Below are 24315 nucleotides of genomic sequence, written 5' to 3'. Positions count from 1 at the left end.
TGAGATTAATTCCTCTAGTCACACACATAAATAATTTACTCCTTTTTATTGCTGAGAAATATTCCATTTTATAGATATGCCACAATCTGTTAACTTTGTCAACTGTTGATAGACCCTTTGGGTTACTTCCACTTTGCAGCTATTATAAATAAAGCTTCAGTGAACACTTGTACTTTGTGTTTTCTTTTCCCGTTGCAAATACTTAAGTACTGACTAACTAAGGTTCTCCATAACTGCATGTTTTAACTTTTAAGGAAACTGTCAACCTGTTTTCTACATAGACTCTATCATTTTGCATTTCTATTAACAATGGATAAAACTAACAGTCCATATCTTTGACAACACTTGTTATGTTAATTCTTACTTTTTAATCTAAGTAGTGTCTTCTGAAAATTGAGATTGTGGTGAGGATTGAATAGATGATATTTTACTAAATTTAGTATATCTGAAGTCAACAAATATCAGTTATTTTACCTACTTCTTGTCTTAGTACAGGGAACTATAACAAATTACCACAAACTGGGTGACTTAAACAAAAAACCTTTATTTCTCACAGTGTTGGAGGCTGTAAAGTCAAAGGTCAAGGTGTCACTAGGTCCAGTGTCTTGTGAGGGCCTCCTTCCTGGTTTACAGATGATCATCTTCTCCTTGAAGCTTCACATGGCTGAGAGCAGGGAAAGCAAGTAAGCTCTGGTGTCTCTCCTTATAAGGGCACTGACCCCATTGCTAAGGGCTCCATCCTCATGAACTAATTACCTCCCAAAGGCCCTACCTCCTAATACCGTTATTTTTGGGTTGAGATTTCAACATATGAATTTTGGGGACTGAATATTCAGTCCACAATACAACCCTTCTTACTAATAATCTTTTTGAAAAAAATTTCAATGCCAAGTTACATTAATGAAATAGACCCAGAGTTATGCCTAGTTGGGTGACAATTCTGGACTGGTCAGGACCAAAATAGATAAATAAATTTTCCTTGCAAATGTGCACCAACCAGGCTTACCTGCTTATTACCTCTGCAATACTAAAATGCATGAAGAAAGAGTCATGTCATTTACAGACTTTCAAAAAGAAAAAAAACCAAAAACCTTTAAATTGTACACACAGACAAATTAACTTTCATGAATGAATAAAGATATTGCTAGGTAAACAAAGAGCAGGTCACATATCAAATAAGCTACTTGTTGAAAAAATATTGAAATTATTCAAAATATGGATTTTAGAAATCAGAAATAAACAACAGATTGCCAAAAGAACAAAAATTAGCTAAAATAAAAATTTAGCATAAATTTTTATGGTTCTTAACTGGAGTAGTTTCCCTCCAGTTCCTAACTGGAGCAGGAGTCATTGGCAATGTCTGGAGACATTTTTGATGGTCATAATTAGCAGAGGTTGCTAATCACCCTACGGTACCCAGGACAGCTCCCCACAACAAAGAATTATTTGCCCCTAAATGACAATAATGCCAATGCTGAAAAACTCTGGTTTAAATAAATATAGAATTGTTATGGAGCAATAGGCATATGTAAAAAAATATGTGGGGCGCGGTGTCAACGCCATTACAAGATGGCGCCTGTTTCCGGCTTTGCCTAGAGCAGTAAACAAGTTCAGCGCACGCGCAATTGTCGGTTACCCTGTGGCGCGAGCATGCAAATGAAGGATCCTACTATGGACCAATGCTTTGGCGGCTCTGACAGCTGAGCGGCCTATCCCAGCTTAGGGGTTGTGCTTCTAGGGTATATAGCGGCCTGCGTGCTGCCGGGCTGGGTCTTCCGCAACATGTAAGTCTAAAGGGAACCCCATTAAAGCACTGTCAGAAGAACTCCAGTTGCCGCGTCTTCCTTGCTGGCGAGGCGGGCGCGACAAAAATAACTATAAAAAGATAATATATGAATAAATTATTTAACATAATAAGGATAATCTGAATCTGGAGTTCCTGACTATATTTTCAATGATTCATCAGGGGTTGAGGGAAAATTTGAGAGATTTAAATAAAACTACTTAATTGCACATCTCAAATAACCTGGGATCTTACAGTTGTTAAAACTGACAAATTTATAATGTATAGGCTTAATGATACACCTGAAAAAAGTGAAATAACTACCACTCAAAGTAAAATGCCAGACATTATTGATACTCTACTAATGGAGAAAACAAAATACCAAAAACTGAAAACATGGGGAAAAAGCAAAAGATAAAGCAAAGGAAAAAAGATACAGTACAAAAAGAAAGTGAAGAGACAAAACATATCTGCTCTAACTATAACTATAGCTAAAATCAAATCTAAATGTATATTATTCATGATAAAATTTAAAAAAATTCATAGAAAATTATTAAAATAGAATTCAAATTCAAACAAATGAAAATACAAAGACAGCAGAGGTTATATATGTATATATGTGTATATATATATATATATATATATATATATATATATATATACACATGCAATGTATAATGCAAAGGAAAAAACGACTCCAGTACAATAATAAGTTATGTTTTATGCAGATAAAATTTTTTAAAAATTCAATATGGATAAACCTATGATAATATCTGAGCTGCAAAAAATAAAAACATATAAAAATGTACTCACTTTATTCTTCTTTCAATCTTTGTTCTGATAAACTAAAGAGAAAGAAATTTATAATAGTTTTAATAATATTGGTGTATATCACATAGATATTTCCATTTCTCTTTTTTGATGTACTTTTCATTATCTGCATTTCTCTGCAAGAGAAGGTAGGCTCTTTTTTGAAATGCTCATAAAACATTTTAAATTTTCTTTGCATATTATCATTAAAATTAAATCTTGATAAATAAAATATAGCTCTTGTATAAGCTGAATTTTCCAAATAAAATGGTATTTAAGAAAAGTTTAGTAGCAGATTCACAGTAAGAAAGATTACCCAGTACCCTAAAATTTAAGAAGAAAAATAAACTCTCAAAATTCATTTTGCAACAAAGGGAAAATCAAAATAGAAATTGCAGATTACCTAAAAGTAGTGAAAATTAGAGACACAAATTTCAAAATGCACAAAATAATAGAAAAAGATGAACTGAGATAAAACATATAGCTTTAAATCATTCTATTATTTTTTTCCTTTTATTTGTGTAAATTTATGGGGTACATGTACAATTTTGTTGAAGGCATACAGATCAGGTATAAATCAAGTCAGGGTTTTTAGGGTGTCCATTACCCAAATCCCACTGTACCCATTAACCAATTTCTCATCATCATTTCTTATTAAAACAGAGAGTATAAAAACAAGTTAAGTTAAAAAAATAAAAGTATTTAAATCTAAATTGTTTTAAAAATGAATAAATCTAGGCCTGGCACGGCACGGTGGCTCACGCCTGTAATCCTAGTACTCTGGGAGGCTGAGGCAGAAGGATCATTTGAGGTCAGGAGTTCGAGACCAGCCAGAGCAAGAGCATGAGGCTACAAAAAATAGAAAAATTAGCCAGGTGTGGTAGCACGTGCCTGCAGTCTCAGGTACTCAGGAAGTGAAAGCAAAATTGCTTGAGCACAGGAGTTTGAGGTTGCAGTGAGATATGATTATACAACAGCACTCTAGTCTTGGTGACAGAGCCAGACTCTGTCTCGGAATAAGTAAGTAAATAAATAAATATCTAAATCTTTTTTTCTGTTGAAACAGAATTCAAAAAAATAACTAAAATTGAAAAGAAATTATTAATTTCACTGGTTAAATTACCTAAACTGTAAATCAAAGATAAGCAAACAATGTAAATCAAAGATAAGTAAATCAAAGATAAGCAAAACAATGAAAGAAACAGAAAATAAATATTAATCATAAAATGTAGATTGCCACATTGGTGATCTAAAAGGTTTGAAATCAATATATAAATATAACAACTATTAACACAACAAAACTGTGGAAAGGGTAAGTAAAAAAAGAACAAACATAAATAATTATACACTGTTAAATGTTAGGCAGAACTAGAAATAATAGAGATTTAAAAAAAAAAATTGTAAGAGTAATTCATATCTAACTTCTGTGCCAAAAAGTAACAAACATAGTTGAAATATTTGCCAGAAAATCATGTGTTTTCAAATTAAACCCAGGAAAAGGGAAGATAATATGAATCCCCATATAAAGAAAGAAAATTATATAATTTTAAAACTAGTATTATCAGATGGCAATTTACTAAGGACTATTTTATGAAAAAAAGCTATTAAATTTTCAAAAAAACTGTGAACTCAGGATCCTATATTTAGTCAAAATGTTCTTCAAAAATGAAATTGAAATGAAACCATTTTCAGATAAATGAAAACTTAGAGAATATTTTGCCAGCATACTTGTCCTTCAAGAAGTAGTATAGAAAAATCTTAGTGCAGAAAGAAAATTATACCAGATTGGAAGCTCAGATGTGTAAGACAGAATAAGCAAAACCATAAAAGGTAAATTTGTGTGTAACTATAATGAACTAGATTGTTTTTCCTTATCTTAATATTATTAAAGGTCAAAAATACCATCACTGCAAAATGGTGAACATAATATAACTAATTCACAGAGAATATGACAAGAAGAAGTAATGAAAGATCTAAAGAGTGGAAAGAAAGAAGTAAAGCCATCTTTGTTCCCAGACAATATCATTTTCTATTAAAAATTCTAATGAATTTATAAGAAAAACAGGTTTGAATAACGGAATTTAGTGAGTTCATGAGATTAATATAAAATAATCAATTCTATTTAAGTAAAGTAGCAATCAAGAATTATAAAATTAATTTAAAAGTAAATATTTCAACTATAGAACATGAACATATAAAATATTTAGGTACAAATTTAACAGAATTTGTGAAAGGTCTTTACATGGGAACTATTAAACATTGCTGTGAGAAATTAAAGACAAAATATCACTTGAAGAAATTTGAGATAACATAACAAGTTGGAGATCTTATAACACTAATTTTAAGATTTATAATAATAGCACAATTAAAAAATGACATTGTAACATTAGCATAAAGAGAGATAAAAATCAGTGGAATAGAACAGAGAGCAGAGAAATAAACATGGACATTTAAGGTCAATTGATTTCCAATAAAATTGTCGAGGTAATTCAAAGCAAAAAGAATGATCATTTTAACAAATAATACTGGTTTTCCTGGATAGCCACATGAAATAAACAAAATAAACTTGAGCTCCATCCTCAATATGAAGTTTAATTTCAAGTGGATCTGAAATAAGTGTAAAAGATGCAAGTATGAAATTTTAGAAGAAGATAATAACATTTTCTTAAACTTGGAATAAGAAAAGTTTCTTAGATGGGCTCAAATATTGCTACCAACAAAAAGTAATTACAATAATCTTTACTTCTGAAAAATTTTGCTTTTAAATGTTTTTTTTTATGTACATGATATATACATAATAGATTCTTTCATTTATGAAATGCAAGAACGAGATTGGGGAGTGGGGGAGTGTTGACTGTAGAAAGCTTTAGCTCAGGGAACTTTTTGGGGATATGGAAATATTCATTATATAAGGATGGTGATTGCATGATTGTATCTATTTGTCAAATCTCATTTTATTTTATATCTTATATCTACACATTTCGTAATTATAAATACATTGAAATAAAAAGTATATATAAGTATTTAGTGCATGTCTAAAATGTAAAATCAGAATCAGATTGATGAGATCAAAATGATAAGTTTAATTTGTAGGAAGAATAAGCAGGTGGAAATCTTGTCATTCATTTTTAAAAGGCCAAGCATGATTCTGAAAATTCCTGAGACCAAAACAAAACAAAAATTTATATTAACTTCATAATCCTACAGATATATTTTTATTCTACTTTTGTTCTTGTTCTTGGGTATGATGAATTAAGACTTCTTTTGGATAGAAAAATGACAATTCTCTTCAAGTTATAAAATCAACTTATTCACAATAATCATCTCAGAATAATGTTAATTAGTACTTAAAATATACTTATATATCATTTAAAAATCAGTATATCAGAATAGGCCAGGAAAATTATCAACATAAAAAATTATATGATGAACTTATGCCTACATATTAAAACATGTATAAAGTAACTATAATTATAATAATATTTATCAGAGGCAGACATACACAGACAAGACACCGTCAAAACTGTTCTAAAGCAAATTTAATTTAGTTTTCATGGTGTTTAGTACATAGCTAATGTACCATTTTACAACTAACGTGTAAGCAACTAGTTAACAACCATTTGGAGACAAAAATAAAATTCAATTATTTTCTTATACTATACCCTAAGTAATTTCAGATAAAATAAATATTTACATATAAAATAATTCATAAACATACTAAAAGAAAATGGATGTTAATTCCTATTACTTTTGGGATAAGTAGGACTTTGAAATATAATATCAAAAGCAGAAAACTTGAATGACAAACCTATGTAGCTTCACAAATTATGTGTTAAAATAAAAGGTATGAAAAATGTGAATGACATAACATATATTCTATGTTAACATATTAACAGTAATTTATTACAAGTATAGTGGATAATAAACATGGAAAACAGAAATGATAGAAGAGTCACAAAAATTCAATACAAATGATCAATAGAGATATAAAAATTTAAACTCATTTTATTGAAATAAATACTACTTACAGTATCAGATATATTTGTTTAACATGACTTTGTCAAACTTTAAGAAAGATGGTGTGTCCATTACATGTCTGTGTTCAAATTTCTAGTGTTTCTAGAGAAAAAATACATAAAAAATAAATCCCAAGGTAATACAATTTTGTTTCTGGAATCATTTCATAAGAAAATAATTTTGTAAATTTAAAGATATGTTCATGGAAGATCTTTACAATACAATTTGTGGGAGTAAGCCAATTCTCAAGATTTTGAGTAGGTGACATGATTTATTTACAAGTATTTTGTCACTAGCAATCCTTTAATTTGTTGCCATAAAATCATTCAATTAATGAAAATCCTAAAAATAAAGGAGTGGAGCATATTTCTTCTTTATATCCTAAAACAACGCACATTGTCTTAAAAAAAAAAAGGAAAAAGGAGCTAATAAAAACACCATGCATGATTAGGCTTTAATTAAAAGAGGAGAACTCATTGATATAAATGTTTTTTATATATTTTCTAATGGAAGATAAAATAATAGCTGCTATAATAATACATATAAATAAATGAATATTATACAGTATGAAGAATAAACAAATGACAATATCATTTAATCTCATAGGAACTTTATAATACAGCAAAGTTTCTCATTTTTTCTAAGGGTATGTACATTTTCACTAAAAGGAAAAACTCTTTCAAACAATTATTTCTTCCCTGAATTTTGTGGTCCGATACAACATAATTTTTATAAAATTATTTTTCTTAGTTCATAAAATATTCCTTTCAAATGTATGCAAATTATGATTAAACTAAGAACACAAATTTAATCAATAATAGTACCTAGAAATGGACTCAAAATACACAAAAACGGTTGATCATTTTAAGTTGTTTATTGTGGATAACTTTAAACTTGTATGCTGATTCAGAAAGCAGTGGACAAGAGTTTATCTTTGCACTATTTATTTAAAAAACAGATTTGGGAAGTAAATAAATAATGTAAGCAAGATATGAAGGAGAAAATGTTTTACTTAGGGAAACAATCTCTTTTCAATTAAATTAGAAGCAACCATTTGCATACCACTTAAAATTAAAAATGAGCCTTATTTGTGCATTATATAGGGTTTGGCAGAATTTCTACTTGGCAGTACTTGTACATTAACTTTAATTTCTGGATGCCCTGGGAATGACTGAAATTTTCACTTTAAAAATATTATGTATTTCAGGTTGTTATAATGCTTCCCTAGTTGGGCTGAATTAATGAGATTTCATCATGTTTATATTAATGATTCCTAAGTATTTTTATGTTTTTTTACAGAAGCAAATCCCTATCTGCACAGATTCTAAAAGGATTGTTTTTTATTGTGAAAAAAGTAAGCTCACTGTCAACAGAACAGTGAAAGCAAATGCTAAAAGCCTTAACAGGTAGGGAGAAAATAAACTGTGAGAAATAACACTCAAATCCTAAGATTCTATTATTTTAGATTTTATGTAGGAGCTAAATATTAAACACAATGGATTTCAAGGAGACAGAGAGTAGAATGATGGTTACCATAGGCTGGGAAGAGTAGTGGGGAAGGAGGATAACATGGGGAAGGTTAATGGCTACAAAAATATATTAATAGCTAGACAATTAGATAAAATGAACAATATTTGATGCACAACAAAGTCACACATGTACAAAATTATTTTCTCATGGAATGATTCCAGAAACAAAATTGTGTTACCTTGGGATTTATTTTTTATGTATTTTTCTCTAGAAACACTAGAAATTTGAACACAGACTTGTAATGGACACACCATCTTTCTTAAAGTTTGACAAAGTCATGTTAAACAAATATATCTGATACTGTAAGTAGTATTTATTTCAATAAAATGAGTTTAAATTTTTATATCTCTATTGATCATTTGTATTTAATAATCAACAATAAGTTAGAGTATACCTTAAAATAACTAAAAAAGAGTGGAATTGGAATGTTCCTAACACAAAGAAATGATAAATGAGGTGATGGATACCCTAATTACCCTGATTTTATTAATACACATTGTATGCCTGTATCAAAATATCAATATGTACCCTATAAATATATACAACTATTAAGTACCCATAATAATTAAAAATATTTTTAATTTAAAAAAATAAAATAAAATTCAAGTGACACTATTAAAATAATTCAACAGTATTGTTTAAAGTTTATTTTTTAACCAATTATTTTGCTGCAGTGAGACACCAAACCACTTTTCTGAATGTAAATAATATACGCATGTCACACTTGTCCAAAATGTCTCATAACAAATTCAGGAAAGCATTTCTACAGCTATTCCCTTCCTTAAATAAATGGAATAGCTCATAATCCCCTTAGAAGCACCTCCTGTAACAAAGAGGTTTGAGATGTCACCATGGGACAGTTATTATATTCAGAAAGATGTGTCCTCCCCCTTTCAACTATCTCACTTTGCATAACGTTGTTGCCTCTGGTCATGAATGAGAACTTGTGATTGAAAGAAAAAAATAACTTGGGGAATGGCCCTGTCAGTCATATAATTTTTGAATAATAATAATGGTGATAATGATGAATATATTTTAGAACACTTTTCTTTCTAAAAGTTCAAGGCATGTGTGAAGGTCAAGAACAGAGCATAATCACACCCTTATTACTTTTATCTAAAACAAGACTGTGGTGTTATAATGTGGAAAATGTTTTTATTTAAAAGGATACTTTTCTCAATGATTGACAATGGCTTTTAAGTGCTGTGTACCATTACCAGAATGGCTGCTGATGTGCAGAGCACAAACCCTAAAGGCCATCTGGAATCCATTCGCATGCACACATATGTGGCATTTTTCATTGTCGTTGTTTTTTGGTGTGTGTGTGTGTGTGTGGTATAAACAAATAAAACAGAGTTTCTAAATAAATAGGACCAGGGTGAGAACAATTTAATTAAACAGGGCAGCTCATTATAAGTATTTTTAAGAAATACATCTTTCCCAAGAATAAGTCTTAATACGTTTGATTCAGCATAGACAGGACTCAAAATGAAGCCTTGAAAATAAAAATGCTTATTTTTAGATAGGTAATGTATAGCTGAATATTTACTGTATATTTGCCATTCAATTTAAATTAAACCTATACTTATTCTATATGTTTATCATAAAATTGAGTTCTCTTCATTAATTAAAGTGAAAAATAAATGTGATAGTTCTAAAGATTCTTAACTTCTAATTTTGAATGAGAATATAAATGTTAATTATAAGTAATGATATTTATTATATTGACTGTAAAGAAAATGTTCAATTACAAATGTAAATGACTTTGTCATATGAACTGGGCTTATCCATCATTTTTATGATAATTAATCTGCTAATGCCAACCTCACTGATCAATTTACCAATCTTTGTTTCAAGATTACTAAAAATAAGCACATCTATTTTAAAATTGAAAAAGTAATTAATATATTATGTATTTTATAAAACCACTGTTATTTGAACTGATATAGAAATTATTATGATAAACATTCAAATGCTTTTATATATTGAGAAGATTTGTGTTCAAGTGTATTTTCTTATGTCTTAGCTCAAGTTACTTAGAAAACAGAACCTGAGAAAAATCTTATGTGGAAATATTTAATTGGGTGTAATCCTTGGGTAGTGAGAGTGTCAGGACAATGTTAGAGAGAAACAAATACATGGTGGTAAGTTACTAAGCTGGCTGCTACTTTGGGAAGAGCACAGACTGGTCACTGAGCCATGTGAGATGGGAAGTCTCCTGTGAGACTCTATGCCGTGGGATGGTCTATTAGAGGAGAGCACAGAGAGGAATTTCTCTGCTGACTCCTAGTTGCTATCTGTCCTCCACTGGTCAAAGTTTTCACTATGCAGAGTTAGTTTCTCCATACTTCTGAAAAGGCCTGCCTGATCTCTTTGGCAACTGCTGAGGTATCTTGGTCCCCTTCCTTGAAAAAAATGATGTTATATGTGAGTCCAGAATTAATTGAAGAAACCAAAGACTCTAGGTACTGGCCTTAAGAAGCATTAAAGAAAACTCTGATGAACTACATAGAGTAGGTCCTCATGGGAGTTGCTGGGGTTGAGCAAGTGGCCAGGGGCCCAGGAAACAGGTAAGACTGAGAACGTGCGATGCAGCACAGAAGACATGCCTCATACAGTCCATTCGCTGTGGCATTCAGATGTGCTTAGGTCCCACCAGTATTAATACATCTGAGTCCTATACATAAAAATGGGATACCACTTTTATGAAATATTTTTTTACTAACTGTGAAAATATAAGTTCAATCAGGCAGAGTCTATGAGGAGACCAAATGCAATCTCCTACAGTCTTTAAAGAAGAACATTAATTTACAAACAGCTTGTAGATTTCTCAAAGAACTAAAAAAAGAAGTACCATATGATCCAGCAATCCCATTTCTGGGTATCTATCCAAAGGAAAATAAATAAATATATAAAAAAGATACTTGCACTCATATGTTTATCACAGAACTATTTATAATAAAAAGATATGGAATCAACTTAAGGGCCCATCAATGCAGGATTAGATAAAGAAAATATAGTATATATGCACAACAGAATACTATTCAGCCGTAAAAAAGTATGAAGTCATGTCAAGTCACGAAGTCTGCAGCAACATGGATGGAACTGGAGGCCATTATTTTAAGTAAAACAACTCGGATACAGAAGGACAAATACTTCATGTTCTTACTCATAAGTGGGAGGTAAGTAACATATACACATGGAAGCAGAGTGTGGAATAATGGAGAGTGGAGGCTTGAAAAGGCAGGGGTGGGTGATGGGAGGGTGCGTGGAGGGCACAGTGTGCACTGCTTCAGGGGTGTATGCACCAAGGCCCTGACTTCACCATGGTGCAAAGTATCAATGTCCCAAAATTGAACTTGAATCCCATGAATATATATGAATAAAAGACAGATGGGGAAAAAAACCATTAATTTTAAAAATAAAATAAAGTAAAAATAAAAGCTATTGCCTCCACTGCTGCAGCTCCCTTTATCATAGCACACATGCTAGATTTTCCTCATGCTTGGCCAACTAAGAGGGGGGCACCAGGTAGACATGTGTTAATTGCAGCTTCTGATTCAACATCACTATTAGTGTGTCTCCTGGAAGCATTCTTTTCCCCCATAAACTAGGATATTTTCCTTGGCAGAACATAAAACTGCAGAGAAAAGAAACAAAAGTTGCACAGATGACTCAGTAGATACGATGGCTAGATATGTTATCCTGTTTAAATCCATTGGCTACATGATCCATTTAAGCAAGCTATTGGAACAAGCCACGATGTATTGTCAAATGGTTCAGGGAATGTCCAGTTTCCTGGAAGGCAGCATTACAACTCCACAAGGTGTTTCTCCTAAAACTTGCATATGCTGTCAACCTTTCTATCAGTCTGGTTGTTTCTCAGTTATAGGGCATATGATAGTGTCATGAGATCCATGATCCTAAGCCCAGGCCTCCAACTCTTTTGCATAAAATGTGCCTCTTGGTCTGAATCAGCACTACTTTTGATACCGTGTTTCTGGATCAGGTATTCTATTAGCCCCCAGATGATAATGCTGTAGAGACAACACAATCAGGAAAAGCATCCCTCTGTCTGGAGTGTGCACTATTTCTGGTAAAGATGAATGGCTACACCCTTCAAGGTACAGAGTGTAATGTAATTGGCCAGACTTAGGGGCAGGCAGAAGTTCCTGTACAATATCAAGGGCTCAGCAACTCTCTTTCCTGATGGTGAGTTGGGTATTCAGGAGTCTCAACAGCTAGATGACTTGGGGAAAAGGATTCCATTTTGTTAAAACAATGCATAGTCCTTATCCTTGTCACCATGTCCACTCTGTTCATGGGCTCACTATAAAACAATTTATGTGTCAAAGGAGAAAAGCTACCTAATTTCCACAGCATGCATCGTCTTCTACATTTACTGGTTAAAAACTTCCTCTGTGTGTGTGATATCCTTTGGCCTCTAGATGAAACATCAATATTCACATATTTTGGACTTACCAACATAAATCCATCTATATTTCCCTGTGTCAGACCTACTAGACACCAATTTTCTTAGTTCGTCCTTGCCAGGCCACTAACCAACTGTCCATATTTACTTCACACACAATTCAGTACATATATGTTCCAGGATTCTTTTCTTCCATAGAAAGTAAGTAACCAGTTTTACTGTATATTAGAAGTGCATTTCTTTACCTTTGTTTGTCCTTTGTAACTACGCTGATGAGGTAATAATATGGCAACATCTCATTTCCAGTTAATGCCAACACAAAGCATTAGCTCATCATTAAATTGAATTTGAATTCAATTCCTTTCATCTTCCTTCATTGCTCATAGGTCATTGTATTAGCCATGGTTCTCCAGAAAAACAGAACCAGTAGGATGGAAATATTGGCTTTTCCATGGATTGGATTTGGCTTACACAGTTATGGAGGCCAAAAAGTCTTCTGCAAGCTGGAGAATGAGAAAAGCTAGTGGTTTATTTCAGTCTGAGTCTGAGGCCCTGAGAACCACCAATGCCAATGTCCAAGGACAGGAGAAGATGGGTATCCCAACTCAAACAGAGTAAATTTGTTCTTGCTTCTTCTCCTTTTTGTTCTATTCAGGCCCTCAATGGATTGGATAATTCCCACCCACATTGATGAGAGCAGATTTTCTTTACTGAATCCACTGATTCAACCACTAAACTCTTTTGGAAAAACCCTCACAGACACACTCAGAAATAATGTTTTATCAGCTATCTGGACATTCCTTAGCCAAGTCAAATTGACATATAAATTTTCCATTACAGTCATCATGAAGTCTTTTGGTGTGTATTCAGGAAGAATGTAAGTAAAATTAAGAAGCATGGAATTTGAGCCACTTTTCAAGTTGTTTGCACATTGCTTCTGTACCTACTCAAGGTTGGTCCCAAATGTACCATCAATAGAAAAAAAAAGTATGATGATTTTCAGAAGGTGATTATGACCAAGTTGCCTGGAGATAATATTTTAATTACTAGTATGACAATTTGCATAGCCAATACAGTAAAAATGTAGACAATACAGTAAAATAATGTACTGTACTTACTATATAAAAGTGAACTGACTTTAATGTAAATTGCAAAGAAAAGAATTGGTGCAAACTAAGTGCTAAAGACAATATTACTATGCACCAGTAAATATATCATATCCAGCAAAATAGCTTCAAGAAAGGTTAATATTATAATAGTTCAATGATTTTTACCATGATACAGCTGTTCTATTGAGAAGTCAGACAGATAAATTGAATGAAGACCACCACCACCACCACTCTAAATCTTTTAAGTATTTTATGGTGGCTCCAATTTTTGAATTCATCTGGGAGTACAGTATCTTTTCTTATTTTTTATCACAAAGATAATGTGGCAGGGTAGTAGGCAGTTCCTGGGTCTTCATTTTGCCGTTATTATTATATCCCAAATCCAAGGGTCAAAGGCCAAAAACATCTGTAATGATCCTGTTAGCTGTTAAGATGATAGATACTTTGATACACACACATATATGTGTGTATCAGTAAATTAAATGTAGGGTGAATCTTGTGAACAAACGGAATCATCTTTAAGATGGACTTGGTTCCAAATTCAATTTATCCACCACTGGAGGATCACAATTTACTTTTCAGTAAATCCACTGCCTTACATCTATTATTTTAATTGCAAGTTCTAAAATAACATTGAAACAGGCAAATCCAGTCCACAATCTTTATAATTATCACTGTTCCTCCCATATTAAGTATTATGGCTGCTTGACTTCCCAATACCTTAAAGTGTATGGGTTCCTATCCCAACTAATTAATCACAAACAGATGCTTTAAAACGACCATGTCACTTCTTACCAAGGGTAATTGCTTTCTCACTTATCAAAAGCAATGAGGCTCCTAATGCTTTCAAACAGGTTCGTAATTAAAATTCAAAATACTATCCTGAGTATGTGTTATATAGAATTACCTCCAGTACTGATAGTTCCAGACTAAGTATGTTTAAAAACAAACAAACAAAAATATAAAGGAAAGTTTTATTATAAACATACTGATGCTTAGGAGACCCAGGCAATGAGACTGATACTAAAATGAAATATGGCAAAGAGTCAAAAAAAGAAAATATAAGTTAATTTGCTGCCCAGCTTTATTCCTTCCTAAGAAGGCAGTCATTATCTTTGAACAATCTATTAGAGAAAGACATGGAAAAGTAAATTATTTTCCAACTCCCTCCCCTGTGCTCTCTCCTTCATTGATCGAATCTGTTCCCAGGGCAGGCACCCTGCTACCCTGGGAACCACACTTCTGTGTAGCTGAGTTTGGTCTATATGGCAGCTTCTGGGTAAATGAAAAGGCATATTTAATGTCAGCCACAATCAGGGTAGATCAGGTGGAATGAGAGATGAAAGTCCAAGAACAACTAGAGGCTGAAATAATCTGAAACATTAGATGAGGTGTGCATTAAACACTTGGCAACACTCACAGTGGAGCAGTCTTTAAGTGGAGTCTTTAAAACATAGAGGGCTTTTTTATAACCCAAATCCAAGTAGAAGAGAAACAGCTCAGCATGCCATTCCTACTACCGGGCACTGTAACGCTTATCAATCTATTGCCTCTCAGCTCCAGTCTTTCCTTCTTCGCTCTTCTTTGTGATCTTAATGCTGCATTTTGTAAATGTCTCCTTTGCCAGATAGTGAAATAGAAGCTTTGTCAGCTGAAGATACTAGGGTGATGCTGCAAGGTTCTAGCAAAAGGAAGGAACTCTCCTTGTCTCAGGGTACTGTTTTTCTTTTCTTTTTTTCTCTCCAGCATGGTTGCCAGTCAGGGTTATGCTGAGGCCAGTGGCATTCCACTAGTGCCACTTCTGCCCTATCTGTATGTGCCAGGGGATTTCTTGGCCTATTCAGAGGGCCATTCCTTTAGATTAGCTCCAGCCCACCTGCACTATTTAGTAAGTTTTTCGTCACCTAATGAACCATTCTCACGGATCAACTCCAGCCTGCCTTCCGGGAGTCTCGCAGCCACCTGGCACACTCTGCTTGTGAATCAGCAATGACTTAACAGCACCGGTGGGCGAGTTTCTCCACTGCCCCATGAACCATTTCTGTGACTCAGCTCCAGGTTGCCACACTTTCCAGCAAATTCCTCTACCACCCAGCATTATACTGCTCAGACCAGTTTTGGCCCAAACCTCTGGCAAGTTTCTTTGTCATCGAGAGTCCATGTTTCCCTGCTGTAGCAATGACCTTGACAAGGTTGGAATCTCAGCATGGAGAATTATGGGGAGAGATGGAAGGGGCATCTTTTAAACATTTAATTTCTCCCTTATTCAGTTCCAAAGACAGTAATAGTTACTTTCTCTATTTATCTTTTTGATATACCTTAACATAATCCTTTGACTCATTCAGCCTCCTTTTTCTAGTGAATACTTCCTTTTAATTTTTGTATGTTCCAATTCCTGGTATAAGTGATTGTACCATGACTGACACAAGGACCACCTTCTTGGCACTGTGTTGGTGATTTGAGTGCTTTTTGCATATTGTAAGTTTATGCAGGAGGCAAATTGCATTCCATCCTGGAGCCACCAGTGTTAACCTGAATCTGGCCCTGGATAATTGTTGTCCATGGTGACATTTTGTTGCTAAATTAAAAATTATAATTTGATTTTATGGAACTGCCTAAAACACTCCAGCCTGAGATTCTTTGATCCATGAAAACTCAAGCTCAAAGCCTGAATGTGTGTGTGTGTGTATGTGTGTGTATTTCCAAATTAAATGACTTTGTGACTTTCACATAACAGTTTTTTGTGCCCTGGTGATATCTTTGGTGCGTCCTTCTGCTTCTCCTTCCTCCACAGGATTACTCAATCTTGCATTAGAGGAATTTCCTCTTTTGCTGCTAGAATTACACAGAAGTCTTTCTTATTCCACTATTGTTATTTTTCAGATGGAGTAGCATTTCCAAATTGGTGAGGGAGTTGTTCTGAAATTGGAGTTTTTATAGTAAACAACCATCTTTCTAGAGAGCTGGTTGTAGATACAATGTCAGAAATGGGTGTCTTAAATTCTATTATGATCACTCTAGTGTCTTGCTACTTGAATTATAAGAATTACTAATAGTTAAGAGAATGAAATTTAGCAGTGCAGAAGACAGTGATGGTTTTCACATGTCCTGTTATTTTTTATTGTAAATATCTCCTTAACGTTTTTATGAAAACATGCTTATCTCCAATCCAAGAAAATAAACTGTTGGTAAGATACAGTATTACTAATATTACATTTTGCTTGGTATGTACAATGAAATTCCCTAGATATAATTTTATAAGTACTGATTCTGAAAAATATAATAATTTAGGTTTCATTTATTTTATAGGGCACAAAATATGCTGAAATTGCATTATATAGAAATACAGTTCATTTAAATATAAAATTTCCTAGGAAAGCAAAATAATCTACATCATCCACTAAATTTCTTCCCTACTAACATTGTTATAATCAATCTTTAAATAATTTTAAAATAGCAATTATGACTATCAGATACTTTATAGTAATAAACATAATTTTATTTAAAATGGTATTTTCCACCTATTTGCTAACAGAAGAGATAACTCTGCTAGGACGGGGGAGGAATTTGGAACACGGGGGGACAGGGACACAGTTTGGGGCATTCTGTGTTAAACAGTCTCCAAATCCACATCTTTAACTGCACAGAATTCTGAGCCTGGAAAGAAGCTTCCAGGGTCATCTGGCCCCCAGGCCAGCCGCAGGCAGAACAGACCCTGCCCAGACTGAACACGAGGCTCCCAGAGCCTTTCAGATGTCTCCAGAAACACTGATTCCAGTTCCCACTGTAAAAAAAATAAATAAATAATAATAATATTTTATTTTATTTTATATTTTATTTATTTTATTTTATTTTATTTATTTTTTATTTATTTATATGGAAATGAAATTGGATACTATGTCCATAAAGATTCATTTTTTGGATACAAATTGTAGTGCCCTGTGTAAAAAATTAATTAAAACATCAGCCTTTCTCAAATTATAACTACATCATTTCATTGCTGTGTACAATAATTTTCTCTTATGAATTTATGTTATGGAAGAAAGTAAAGCTGTATCCCATGATCAAGCACAAAAACAGGAACCAAATACATTCATTTCAAAATGTTTTCATTCAGAACTTCACGATGTCTTTAAACTCTTGGTTTCTAAACTTCATCTATATACGTATTAATGGAGGCAACTCTAAATAACTGTTTAACTTGAAAAGACACTTGAAAAACCAACCATGAAAAAGAAGAGTTCACTGTCTAGAAAAGGTGAATCATGAAATTAAATGTGACAATGAACATGGAAGTATGTGTTTTTTTCATTTTTTCTCATATTCCATATAGCTTTCCAAATCAAATGATCCCATTATTTTAAAGGAAGCAGAAATATTTTTTAAAAAAATAGTAGCACATTATGGGAAAGTGGGGAAAACATAGGACTGAATTTAGAGAAAAACACAAAGAAAGAATTTAATATAACAAACATGTAATGACTCTGTTATAGCTTATTAGCAGTGTATTTCCCACCACATAGACAAAAAGGAAGGTGGATCCAATATAAGTCCTGTAGCCCTGACTGTGTAAATTCTCAGTGCCCAATTAATTCATATATATAAAATGAATGGCATTGGTTGTTTTTCCTCACATCTATTTCCCACTTCTTCCTTGCTAAAAGAAATCCGACATTCTCACATGATCCAGGGAAATGTGAGCCCATCACACGTTCCAGGAGTTAGATTATGACTTCTATAAGCCAAACATGGTAATTCTTTTCCTTTTAACAATGATAGGTTTAAGAATGAGCAGGTAACCAAAGAAACCAAAGAAATATGAGAGAATATTAGCTAAAGGCTTTATCAAAACCTTTTCCTTACTTCCTTAGAAAAGTACCGTCAGGGGTCAAACCAGTGATGGGGCATCAGAAACTGCTGCAGCTACTTACTCCCAGCCTGTGGAATAATCCATTAATAATATAAATACATAAGCTAGACTCACCTGTACTCCCCCTCCACCTTTGAACATCTTTTATTTTTTCTGAACAATAAATTTTGTCTAGTTTAATCCAATCCAAATTGTCTTTTTTCTCCCTTATAGCTAAGAGCAGCCTAATTTATTCAGTACATTTTAATAAGATTCATTATGTTCTACTCTGATAATGCCTCATTTGGTCCATTTAAATAAAAGCAATGTAGCAACTTGAAACATAGATAAAAGTCAATGCATTTTATCATAGTTTGAATTAAAATTAAATATTTGAAAAATGTAAATATATATTACTATAGCCAGAAGTGGCTACCCCATGTGTCTTATCTCTTATAAGACATGTACTGTGTTAGATTTTATAGCACCAGAAAAGACTAAGACATGTCTTGTGTCTTCAAGGTGCCAAAATGAACACATAAAAATTAAATAAGTAAAAGCATTTAACATCCACTTTCTTTTCATTGCTCAAGAATACAATATCTCTTTATTAACTATAATTGCCTTGCTGTACAATAGATCTCCTGAATGTACTTCTCCTATCTAACTGTAATTATGTATCCTTTGACCATCATCTCCCTATGTTCCCAGTCCTTCTAATCACCTAGCCACTGGTAGCCACCATTCTACTCTGTACTTCTATGAGAACTATGTGAAGGTGATGCATTTGTTAATTTGCTAGATTTAACTATTCTACAATGAATATATAATCCAAACATCATATTATGAATGATAAATATACAAAGTGTTATCAGTCAATTAAAAAATAAATGTATGATGTGTAATCAATAGATTTAGGCTTAATGTACAAAGTATAAAATATAATATCAAAAGACTTTATTGATCATCTAAAACTAAAATGTTTTAATTAATTAATGCAGGAAATATTGTAGGAAACAGAAAGGAATAAGAAACAATCACAGTTATTCAGGCAAGATAAAATGAGTGCCTGGACTTTGGCAAGGCAGAAAGTATTAAGAGCTGGGGATGGAGTTGTTGATTGATTGTTTACATTAAGTGAGAGAGATGGAAGATTCTAACATGACCCCAAGCTTGCATCACTACATAGCAGATTAAGTCACTAAACTTAACATGACATACAAGACAGAGAATGAGTTGTATATGTAGCTGATAATAATGGTTGTGCTATTTTTCTGTTAGAAAGCCCTTTTTATATATTCAGGTTGAGATGTCCAATAGCAATTGGAGATCAGGGCCTGGACCTAAAAAAAGATGGAGTTTAAAATATCTATGCAGGAATCATTGATGCACATAGTTAAAAACTATGAGATTGGATGACAAATGATTGACAATTCTGAAAATATGAGAGGGAAACATGAAACTCTCAAAATATTGATATTCCGTGATCTGTTCAAAGAAGCAGAGTCAATAAAGAGAACTAAAAAGCTATTGACACAAAGTTTACAGGAAAACTAAGATGGAGCTGTTGATTTCTTTTGATCAGTTTCCAGAGCTCAAAAATGGTTTTGTTTTGACAATGTTGCTCGGTTTTTAAACCTGCCTCTGTCTCATTCCTCATTCTTCCTCAGTCTGGATTTGGAAATACCTCCAATACTTCCATCTACAGAAGATTTTGATATTTTTAAGAAACTCAGTTAAGCAAGAATCAATAATAGCAAGTAACAGGTCCCTTTCACAATGGGGGCAATTCTGTGCCTCAACAGAATCTAAAACTGCATTCCCCAGACTTCACCACTGTATAATTCATCCATATAACAAAAAAACATTTGAACCCATAAATCTGTTGAAATAAATAATTTTTTTTAAAAAATGCATTACCCTTACCAGAATCTGGGAGTATATTATTTTCCAAATTCAGTGTTGTCATGCCCTGTTACAAGACTATGTCAGCAAGCTATGAACCAAAGCTGCATTTATTTTGTCCCCAAACTTTCTGAGTGGATCTCATGAAGTTCTATCCCTTAGTTTGAATGGAAATATTGGTACCTATTAAAAACTTTTTTGTTGTTGTTGTTGTGAGATACTCACCCACTATTCTGTTTCTGAAATCTATTCTGTTGATACATATAGCTCTAGGCCATTAATTTTAATTGCAAGATATTACTTTATGAATATACTGTTTATTATTTATCCATGTTCTATTGAAAATGCATCTTCTTAAATCTGAATAAGCTACTAAAAAAGAATATTAAGTGGTTTACCACCATCATTTAATTTTCTTAAAAAATAATATTAATGATTATTCTCTAGTATCAGTCTTTAAAGATTTATAGAAAATAAAATATAATAACAGTTAATTTAAGAAGTCATTCATGCAATGAATTTAAATAGGTCAAATCTGAGCACAGTCCAACATAAGCTACAGGTTGCAACAAACAGTAAAATGTAAGCACATGAATCTGAGTTAACTGATTATGACAAGTAATTCCTTGAAGAATGACAGCACTATTTTTACAGCTATAGATGAGTAAAAGTATTTCATGCTTGTAACAATCTAATATTATCATCTTTGTTTAAAGATGAGAAAACTGAAGTAAAAAGAGTTTATAAATTTTACAAACTTTAAACAGTGATTTTTGGTTTTTGGATTTATACTTGGACCCTCAGACTTGAGTCCATATCCTTAATCCGGATCTAGTATCTAGACGCTATATTCTGTATTATAAAATAATACTGTATTGCAAGTGCTATTTCACCTATAATTTAAAGGCAGAAATTATGAGAACTTGAGGGAAGACACACAAAATTCCATAAGTTTCTAAGGACAATAGAATATTGGAATCAAACTACACTATTAAATTAACCCACAATAACCCTGAAACTTTTTTTCCCCTTACTTATGGATTCAGTCTCTTCCATATTTTATATTAGGCCTCTCTCAAAACAATTTTATTTCTAGATGATGATTATAGTAAAACTAATTTTAGAACATAGATAATTTGGAGCTGCAAAATGCCACAGCAATTAAATGATACTTTTATGAAATAAGCTATAAAAGAATAGCATATGTCCAAAATAAGAAAACAAAAAATTAAATAATGAAGCAACAATCTCATTCACCTCATTCTGAAGAAAAGAATATAATTCCCTTCTTAAAATTTTAGTGAGCATCTGCAAATGAGGTTAGATTGCTGCCACTTACTAAAACTAGGAAGCGTATTCTAAATATTAATATATCTTCCCATGAACTTTGGTTCAAACATCTTTTTTCTGTGGTGTTCTTAAAAAAAACACACTGTCACAGTAGAGGGAACATTCAACACCTCACATGCATTCAAAAATATGCTTTCTGTTCCAATGATATTACATGCTATTTTACTGAAATGGTCATTTCCAATATCCTATTAAATAATTTAATTATATAAATAGTATAACTATAGCAGTTTCTAGTTCACTGGTTTTTAGTACTATTTAAATGGCTTGTATTTCTAAATCAGTGAGTAGAACTGCTGACTCTGCTGTCTTTAGGCCAAGCTATTCATCAAGGGAAGCAGCATATTTCCCTTCAAACTGTTCCTCTTCTTACCACACAGTCTTCTGTCCCCGGAAATTTCAATAGAATGAAGGAGGTTCATGTCATCCCAACGTACCAGACCATTGCTATAAAGATGTGAAAACTTGTTTTGCTTGTATAAAATCAGGAGGTTAAATTTTAAATAGCTTTTAATGTTAAGAGCCTAATAACATTTTTATTATAATGTAGAAAGACCAGATTGATTTGAGGAATAAATTAAGATAATAATAATGAAAAATTAATATCAAGTTGAACTTCTGATTTTATAAATGAATGATTAATTTTCCAAAATTAAATTTTTATAACTGAATCATATACATAAGTCAGTTTTATACCATTAAATTTAGAGACGTAAAGAGTAATCCAGTAGAAAATGTATAGATAAATGTATGAGCTTGAATTTGCTTTTGATGGGCTAAGTGAACATGTGTTAGATTATGTTTAATTTAAGGCTAGAGGAAGACATCCTTTTTCAAGGAGATTATTTTACTATGGCATTTCAAGTCAAAGTGGGTGACATTAAAATGTTTCTGCTAGAAAAAAAATTTGATGTGTAATTGGTACAAATTGACTCTCAATACTTTAAATATATGAACTGAACCCTGATTTAAGAAACTCCAACATGGGAAAATTAAAATTTCCATTAAGGCCGGGCGTGGTGGCTCATGCCTGTAATACTAGCTCTCTGGGAGGCCGAGGCGGGCGGATTGCTCAAGGTCAGGAGTTCGAAACCAGCCTGAACAAGAGCGAGACCCCATCTCTACTATAAATAGAAATAAATTAATTGGCCAACTAATATATAGAAAAAAATTAGCCAGGCATGGTGGCACATGCCTGTAGTCCCAGCTACTCGGGAGGCTGAGGCAGGAGGATCGCTTGAGCCCAGGAGTTTGAGGTTGCTATGAGCTAGGCTGACGCCATGGCATTCACTCTAGCCTGGGCAACAAAGTGAGACTCTGTCTCAAAAAATTAAAAAAATAAAAAATAAAATAAAATTTCCATTAAATATGATTAAAGAAAAGAAGTTATTATTTACATTGTAGACAGTTGCATCATATCCTTTTTAAATGTCAGGTTATTTTAAACATGTTCTTAATGATTTATGTTGCCAAATGGAAGAGTATCATAGTAACAATAACTCATGACAGGATATTTTAGAAATGGAGAAAATGTACAATATTGTTAAGATTTTTTAGAGTTGCAATAATATTTTAATCACTGTTATTTATTAAAATATGATTAATTATGTGTCACTTTAATACATCAACTGCAATTACTATGATAACCCCAAAGGGTGATATTATTACTCTCCTTTTGCCAATAAGAAAACTGAAGTTCTGAATTTGAGTAGACAGGTGATTTTGAACACACATGTAATTGAATTCATACTTTTTATTATTTGACATATGTGGTAATCAATAATTAGGGACTTGAATGATAACTAGAGCCTTCTATTTATTTTTATAATCTATGCATGGAAGCCAAAACACAGAGTAGCTTTAACATCTCCATTTGATTTTGCATAGTTGGAGGAGCTGGCATGTGTGGGTTGGCTTATGGTGTCGGTTCAGAGGATGTACTAAGTTCTACATGTAGTCATGCCAGGAAAAATCATAGAATAACTGAAATTATTGAACACTGCCTATTAGAGAAGGGATTCCAGTTGTTAAATTGAGATTAAATTCCCTCCAAAACCAAAATGCCAGCCTAATCTTAATCCTATCATATGTATCTACCTTGCTACAGTTTATATTCTTCCTTGCTACTTCTACCTAATGGTATAGCTATAACTGTAAGCACAAAGCATCACACAAGGCATCTTCTTTTTCTATTATTTTTATTCTACTTAGTCTTTCACAGGTAATTTCTATCTCTTTCTATTCCTTTCTTTGATTTATGGTATTGAATATATACATGTTTAAAATTTTTCATGACACTCATCTCAATATACTGGAATTAAAGCCAACTATTTCAAAGGATCACCACGTCTTCAAAAGTTCTTTCTACATAAGAATGGGGTTGGCCACTTCTTTGCTACTTAGTATTTTCCTTAGCTTTTGTAATACTACATTATTCTAAATATCTCGATTTTATCATTGTTCTTTCTTTGAGCCTCAGGCTTGTTCATTTCATACATGTTTTACATAGATGTTACAAAAAATAAAAATT

At 32.6% G+C, this 24315-nt stretch overlaps 1 long non-coding RNA gene across 1 annotated transcript in view; it reads right to left on the bottom strand.

Annotated features, from left to right (window-relative positions):
• Nucleotides 1-483: 483 nt before the first annotated feature.
• LOC142863863 (uncharacterized) overlaps nt 484-24315 on the bottom strand; it is a 39034-nt gene continuing 15202 nt past the window's right edge. The window contains exons 2-4 of the long non-coding RNA XR_012914504.1: nt 6622-6712; nt 2597-2628; nt 484-664 (exon numbers count right to left, since the gene is read on the bottom strand). This is a non-coding gene — a long non-coding RNA (uncharacterized LOC142863863). The remainder of the gene's footprint in view (nt 665-2596; nt 2629-6621; nt 6713-24315) is intronic.

This window comes from Microcebus murinus, chromosome 23 (assembly GCF_040939455.1).
Source record: "Microcebus murinus isolate Inina chromosome 23, M.murinus_Inina_mat1.0, whole genome shotgun sequence".
In the NCBI taxonomy this organism is placed as follows: domain Eukaryota; kingdom Metazoa; phylum Chordata; class Mammalia; order Primates; family Cheirogaleidae; genus Microcebus; species Microcebus murinus.
This window is presented reverse-complemented; position numbering and strand designations above follow the sequence as displayed.